We start from the raw sequence: 8,311 nt of genomic DNA, 5'->3' as shown, positions 1-8,311 counted from the left end.
TTGCCCCACCAAAAAAAACAAAACAAAACAAACAAAAAAACGAAAAAATACACCCTCAGAAGAAGATAGCAAAGTCAAAGCTCCTACATTCAAAGATTCCAGGAAAATGATGAATTGGTCTCAGGCCATATGTTAAGGGCTAAAATTCTAGCTAAACTGTCTAAAATATCTAATGAGTGGTCGCCAATAAATTATAAGCTTTAGCAAGAGTTAGACTTTTAAGCATTTATTAAGGAGAATAAGAATTTGGTAAAGAGAGAGAAAAAGGCCTAGATTTCTATCTATTAAAGGGAGAGCACATTTGTAGCTCCCTTCTCCGCCAGAGTCCAGAGGAAAGAGCCCGAGACTGAGCGCCAGTCTCTTCCTTCCTCCTCCCACTAGCCCGCGTCACTTCCTGACTCCTGGTCTTGCCCTCAAAGACCTTCCCTTCATGGGCAGAACTCTTCTACAGTAAGTATGCCGCAGGTGGCGTTATTCCAATCGTTACACATAGAAGCTCTTGAAAAGGATTTTGAAAATAAAGTAAAAGAGGAAGAGGAAAAATGGAAATAAATGAGAGTGATGCAAAAAAAAATAATAAAAAAATCAACAGCTTGGTAAAGGAAACACAAAAATATACCAAAAGAAATAACACATTAAGAAATGAACTAGGCAAAATTGTAGAAGAGGTGCAAAATGCCAATGAGCAAAAGAATGCCTTGAAAAGCCAGATAGGTCAAATGGAAAAGGAGGTACAAAAGCTTTCTGAAGAAAGTAATTCCTTAAAAATTAGGATTGAGCAAATGGAAGCTAATGACTTTATGAGAAATCAAGAAAAAATAAAGCAAAACTAAAAGAATGAAAAAAATAGAAGGCAATGAGAAATATCTCATGGAAAAAAGAACTGACTTGGAAAAGAGATCTAGGAGAGAAGATCTGAAAATTATTAGACTAGCTGAAACCCATGATCAAAAAAAGGGTCTAGACATTATCTTCCATGAAATTGTCAGGGAAAATTTCCCTGATATTTTAGAAGCAGAATGTCAGAAAGAAATTGTAAGGATTCACGGATCTGAGGCTTGGGACAGGTGGGAGGTGAGGGGCGGGCGAGGAGGAGAACGTGGGGCTGTGGAGAGGGCGGCTGGCCTGGGCAGCATGCGATGGCGAGGGCTAAGGGGCCGCTCTCCTAGCCGGCTCCCCCGGTCTGGCCTCTCTGGCACAGCTGGCACCGGGGGGCCTGAAGAGAACTGTGTTGTTGAGTCCCCTGTAGCTCAGCGAGGCCTGGCACCACCCGCCATGAGGCCGCAGCGGGCGTCCGTGTCCGGCAAGGTCTTCATCCAGAGGGACTACAGCAGCGGCACCCGGTCTCAGTTCCAGACCAAGTTCCCCGCTGAGTTGGAGAACCTGACTGACTGGCAGCAGTTTGAAGAAACAGTTCATACTCTAAATAACCTTGATGGAGAAGCAGAAATGCTTGGGGGCCAATCTTACATCGAAGGCTGTTTAGCTTGTTTGACAGCATAAACTATCTTTTTGTGTATGGAAACATATTATGAGAAGGTTCTGAAGAAAAACACCAAATATATTCAGGAACAGAACAAGAAGATTTATGCTCCACAGGGTCTCCTTCTGACAGACCCAATTGAGAGAGGACTTCGTGTTATTGAAATTACCATTTTTGAAGGCAGAGGCATGAGCCGTGGAAGATAAACCATGTAGTTTAAGAGTCCGTTTCAGAGTGGGACTCTCTTCTGTCAACTGGTCAGCTGCAGAGTGTCCCCTGCCTCCTCTCCAAGCATCATTCCTTTGTATATGCTGCCAGAGCCAAGGTACCATTCTACTCCAAGGACTAACTTTCTAAAATTTCCCCTCCTGGGCTAACATCCAGCCACTCAGTCCGCTTTGTGTCTTTAAACTGTGTTGGACTCCGTAATCTTTATGGTTATTTCTGAGCAAATATAATGAAGCATTTCACTTTAAAAATTCAAAACAATTTAATAAAGTGAGCTGTGTAAATCAGCCCAATCCCAAATCCATTTTTCATCTGCCACCAGGACTATTGATTCTGCTCAATATTTATGCTGTCATCTCTACCAGGTGATTTTTTGATTTCAGCAAGCCATATCCAGGTTTGGTTTGGTTTAATTTCTCCTGAATCAAAGAAGGCCTTTTCTTCCTGACCTAGCTTTTGATGAGGATTAAGATACCCTGTGGCTTGCTGACATCTCCCAGACCTCAAGGAACTCACAGGATTGCCAGAAGATCTGTCTCTACTGTTAGCTTCTCATACTGAAGCTCATTGGAAAGATGATGTATAATGCTATTTGTTTAATATAGCACTTATTACTAAGTGAACCAGTATTCCATGTGATTTCCAGTTACCTTGATTCTCCTTGGAGAATTTTATATCATTACTGCATTGCCATGAACATTGGGAGGATGTAGTATGTGTTGTTTGTTTTATTAAAACTAGGTAAGCACAATACAGTGGATGTTAAACCATCAGACCAATAGACATCCTTGTTCTGTCCCTTAATGTGTAATAAGCAAGTGTAATGAACATTTTCCTTATGGATTTATTATAAATATAACTTATGGGGAAAATAATTTGGTAGGAATAATATTGTATGTGCTCATTTTTAACCATTTCCAAAACCTATGAATCATAAACCTTTCTTAAATTCAGTATTCAGGATGCACATAGATCTTGTAATTAGTTCAGGTAAAATAATATGAATGTTTCCTTTGTAAAACTTCCAAAAATCTAACTATATTTGTTTATCTTCTGCCTACATTCTTTATGACAGTGTTTTCCAAGACATTGAAATTGAGTTACTCATTATGGTTTGAGAGCATTTTTCTTTGGAAAGAGCTAAGGAATTTACTAGAAAAGAATGGAAGAATAAACATTCTACTTCCAGTGATATTGTAGGTGCGAATACTGGATCTAATCTTCATGATTTAATTTCTCTTATGGATTTGTAAGTAAATCACCTAAATCCCAGAGGATTGTTTAATATTTTAATTGTATAAAACCCTTTTTGTTTTTCTATAGCCTGTAACAATATGTCTGTCTGGCAATAACTTTGCCCAAATACTAATGGATTAGTAATACTTTTCTTAAATAAATTTTAAAAAATAAGAATTCATGGATCATCTCCTGAAAGATATCCTAAAATGAAAACTCCCTGGAATATTACAGCCAAAGTCTAGAGCTCTAAGTAGAAAATATTGCAAGCAGTCAGTAAGAAACAATTCAAGTATAGTGGAGCAACAGTCTAGATAACACAAGATCTAGCAGCTTCTACATTAAAGGACCAGATGGTAAAGGAACTGGGATGGAACTGGAGGGAATGGGAATTCAAAGAAAGAGAGGACTTTCAAGCATTCTTAATGAAAAGACCTGAGCTGCATACAAAATTTGACTTCAAGTTCAAGATTCCAGAGAAGCACAAAAAGATAAACAGGAAAAAGAAATAATAAGGGATATTAAATTTTAATTGGGGAGTGTTAGCTAAGTGGCTCGCCACAATATTGGAGCAAGGAAGGAATTCTTTATAATGGGAAGATGATACTTGTTACTCATAAGACCTTTCTCATTATTAGGGCAGGTAGATAGTGAATATTTAGAGGGCACAGGTGTAAGATGAATATGAAGGGATGATATCTTTCAAAAAATAAAATCAAGAACCAGGAGAACATTGTACACAACAATGGCAACATTGTGTGTTGATCAACTGTGATAGAGAGGGCTCTTTTCAGCAGTGCAATGATCCATAACAATTTTAAAGAATTCATGATAGGGGCAGCTAGGTGGTGCAGTGGATAGAGCATTGGCCCTGGATTCAGGCATACCAGAATTCAAATCTGGCCTCAGACACTTGACACTTACTAGCTGTGTGATCCTGGGCCAGTAACTTAACCCCCATTGACCCGCAAAAAAAAAAAAAAAAAAAAAAAAAAAAAAAAAAAAAAAGAAAAAGAATTCACGATAGAAAATGTTCTCCACATCCAGAAATAAGAATTGTGGGTTCAGAATGCAGATTGAACCATACTGTTTCTACTTGTAGGCTATTTTTTTCTTTTTTGAGGTTTTTCCCTTGTGTTCTGCTTCTTATACAATATGACTAATGCTGAAATATGTTTAATGTGATTGTACTTAACCTATATCAGATTGCTTTCCATCTTGGGGAGGGGGGAGGGAAGGGACTATGGGAGAAAAATCTGGAACCAAAAATCCTTTGAAAACAAATGTTGGAAACTGTCTTTACATGTAACTGGAAAAGAATAAAATGTTTTTATGATTAAAAATAAAATAACATTAAGGGGTGAGAGAGGAATGCACTGGGAGAATGTGAAAGGAGAGTTGGAATGGGGTAAGGTATATCACATAAAAGGAAAAAAAAAAGGCTTTTATAGTGGAAAGGAAGATGGGGGATATGCTGGGGAGTGAATGAACCATACTCTAATCAGAACTGGCTCAAGGTGGGGAATAACATACAAACTCAAATGATTATAGTAATATATCTAACCCTGCAGGAATGTAGGAGAAAAATGGAATAGGGGAGTGATAGAATGGAGGTAATATTTAGGGAGGAGGCAGTCAAAAGACAGAGTGAATCAAGGTAGAGTAAATATCATGGGGAGGGAATAGGATGGAGGAAAATAACAGTAATCAATAGGAACTGAAAAAATTTTGAAGAAAGTTTATCAGTTTGTCTGACAAGTCCTCATTTCTCAAACACATAAAGAACTGAGCCAAATTTATTAAAATAACAGCCATTCCCACTTGATAAATGATCAGAAGATAGGAGTTTTCAGGTGAAATAATCAAAGCTATCTAAAGACATGAAAAAAAATGTTCTAACTCACTATTTTTTTTAAATTTTGTTTTTGGCAGGGCAATGGGGGTTAAGTGACTTGCCCAGGGTCACACAGCTAGTATGTGTCAAGTGTCTGAGGCCGGATTTGAACTCAGGTCCTCCTGAATTCAGGGCTGGTGCTTTATCCACTGCACCACCTAGCTGCCCCTCTCTAACTCACTATTGATTAGAAAGATGTGAGTTAAAACATTCCTATTTGGATAAAAGAACAGCAGAGGAAAATGACAAATGAAGGGGATATGGGGAAAATGAGACATTAACAAATTGTCAGTGGAGTTATAAAGTGACTCAAACAATCTGTAAAAGCAATTTGGAACTATGGCCAAAGGGCTATAAAACCATTTGCACTCATTGACCTAGTAATAGGACTTCTAAGTTGGTATTCAAAAAGAGACAAAAAGTTGAATTTGAAATTGAGGAGATGACCATCAGTTGGGGAATGGCTGATCAAACTATAGGATGAGATTATGATGAAACACTATTTTGCTATAAATGTATTGAATACATAATAACAGCAATATTGTTAGATGATCAGCAATGAATGACAGCTATTTTCAGCAATACAATGATCCAAAACAACTCTGACGAACTAATGAAAAATATGATCCATCTCTAGAGAAAAAACTGATGGAGTCTGAATACAAATTGAAGTATATTTTATTTTAGTTGTTTTTCCTTAAGTTTTATTTTTGGTCAATTCTTTCAAAACCTAATATGGAAATGTTTTCCATGACTACCCATATATAACATATTAAATTGCTTGCATTTTCAAGGGGGTAGTGGAGAGGGAGGGAGGAAGATAATTTGGAACACAAAATTTTAAAAATGAATGTTAATATTGTTTTACATGCAATTGGGGAAAATAAAATAAAAAATGGGGGAGGAAAGCTCACTGCTGCACATACTTATTTAGAGAATCAGATATTTATGTTATATGTATTTTATAATATTTTAATTTATTTTGTTAAATGTTTCCCAAACATATTTAATCTGCTTCACACTTGACAGTATTGTGGTCCCATATTTGGCAACAGGGATAAAAGATAAAGTGTTTTTGTTTTTGTTTTTTTTTTACTTAAATTATAACTTGTTGTGGAAGAGGTAGATCCCCCTGGACATTATAATAATGGTAGATAATAAACACAAGCATATAATTTGAACTGAATGTGGCCTTAGAGCTATCTAGTCCAACACCTTTATTTTAAATATTAGGGAAGTAAGGTACAGATAAATAAAGAATTTGCTTAAGACCACAGATATGGTCTATATCAGGGACTGGAAATGAACCATTATCCTTTGATTCTAGAGCTAATGCTTTTATTACTGTACCAATATCTAATTAATAAGCACAGAGAGGACTACTGGCTTAGTTCCAGTTACCTTATTGGCATCACAAGTATGATGATATGATTGAACTGAGCCTGTACCATAGGACTTGAACCTTTAAAGGAGAATGTAACGATTGGAAAAACGCCACCTGCTGGAGACTTACTGTAGAAGAGTTCCACCCATGAAGTGAAGGTCTTTGAGGGCAAGACCAGGAGTCTTTTCTTTGGTGTCAGGAAGTGACGTGGCTAGTGGGAGGAGGAAGGAAGAGACTGGCGTTCGCTCTGGGGCTTTTTCCTCTGGACTCTGGTGGAGAGCGGAGCTAGAAATATGCTCCCCTTTAATAGATAGGAATCTAGGCCTTTCTCTCTCTTTACCAAATTCTTATTCTCCTTAATAAATGCTTAAAAGTCTAACTCTTGCTAAAGCTTATAATTTATTGGCGACCACTCATTAGATATTTTAGACAGTTTAGCTAGAATTTTAGTCCTTAACAGATGGCTGACCACGAAGAGAAAGGCTAAACCTCAGTCTTCTGATCTTCTGGTTGGGTAAGACATTTCCCCTACCCTCTCCCTTTAACTGCTAAGTACTGGCTTACTGGCTGGGTTTTCCCTTTAAATTTTTTCAAATGGACATTTTAAACTCCCTAATTACCCTATCTTTGATTTTAGTCTGTTTAACCAGACAAATGGGAGATAAGATCATGTTAATGCTTTGTTTTTGTGGATTTTCTCTTTTAATTTTTGTTAGAAGAGCCAGCAAGGTGCTCACACAAGGGAATATCTCTCCCTCTCCCAACCATGCTTTTTCAGAGAAACCTGAAGAGATTCCTGCAGCTTTTCCCAGTTCTAACACTAATTGTTGCTCTAATTTTGCATGCCTGGAGGCAACGACCCACCCACTAGAAGTTTTTAATCCCCTAGCGCCTGGAGGCAAAGTGGGGGAAGAGGAATCCAGGCCTGAGTTCAAAATCAAGTCTGATTCAAATTGCTCTGGTCCCTCCCCTCCTCTCCAGACCCCACCCTCTACTCCTCCCATGGCCAAGCACATGGCTTCCCCTGCCTTGGAAGTCCAGAGATCTAATGCTCATGCTCAATTTTCTCTACCTGCATTTGCAGCTTCAGGCTCAGCCCTTCCCCAGCCTGGCTGTGCTTCTGAGACAACCTTAGAAAACCCTTTAAATTCCAGATATGCTCGTTTTGTTCATAATTTTGCTAACCTGCTTTTGTCTTTAATTAGTAATCTTATAAAGCATTTGTATGGTGAAAAGACTGACAGACAATATAGAGGGGTTAAAGAAGAAAAACTTAAGCCGAATAAGAATGACAATCATCAACATAGTTCAATACTCCGCTTCTTTTGCTATGGAAGGGTATATATTTTACAGAAATGTAGAAGTAAGCAGCAAGGTATTGATATGAGTATTGGGGATTTTAGATATCGGAATCAAAAGTGTTCTGAATTCACTCAGAGTATTAATGTCAGTTCAGAGGTTACATAGGATTTCTATGCTATTACACCTACATTTTGAAATTAATGGTATGGGTTTATTTTTATAGAGATTTTCATGCTTTTGAGATTGTGTCATACTTAGTTTTTAAAACAAGGAGAATATTTGTAAAAGCTTTTTATAGTCATGTGATCAAGTTTATATTTTATAATACTCTTATTAATATTAAGTTCATGCTCATTTAGATTTCCTTAGTTTGAATTTCACTGTTTTTTATTGTTCCATGTGTATTTTCTTCTATTCATTTATCTAATTTAAAAAAATTGAGAAATGGTTTTGATTTCATAATACAATGTTAATTCTAGGAGTATTGTGCTCCCATATTCTGAGTTGTTTGTTTTTGTTATTTTTTCTCAACTGATTATTTGATCAAACTCTTTAAAGCATTTCCCTGGCAAATTGGTTGCCATGGCAAGTGTAAATTGATTCTAGAAGTATTATTTTTGATAAGCATATTCCAAAAAAAAAAAGAGGGGAACATTTGTAAAAGTTTTCTTTTTTTAAAAAAAAGTTTTCTTTGAGATTCTGTTGTGCTTTAACTTGTATTTAAATATGTTCTGATTTTTCACAAAAGTAATAGTATTCTAAGTAAAAAAAAGGGGTATTATTT

General features: G+C 36.9%; 1 pseudogene; it reads left to right on the top strand.

The window, feature by feature from the left end:
• The first annotated feature begins 1,275 nt into the window (after window positions 1-1,275).
• Window positions 1,276-1,689, top strand: LOC122733041 (annotated as a pseudogene).
• The last annotated feature ends 6,622 nt before the right edge of the window (window positions 1,690-8,311 follow it).

Source organism: Dromiciops gliroides, chromosome 6 (genome assembly GCF_019393635.1).
Source record: "Dromiciops gliroides isolate mDroGli1 chromosome 6, mDroGli1.pri, whole genome shotgun sequence".
In the NCBI taxonomy this organism is placed as follows: Eukaryota; Metazoa; Chordata; class Mammalia; order Microbiotheria; family Microbiotheriidae; genus Dromiciops; species Dromiciops gliroides.
The sequence above is the reverse complement of the archived record's forward strand: the minus strand, read 5'-3'. Positions and strand labels throughout refer to the sequence as shown.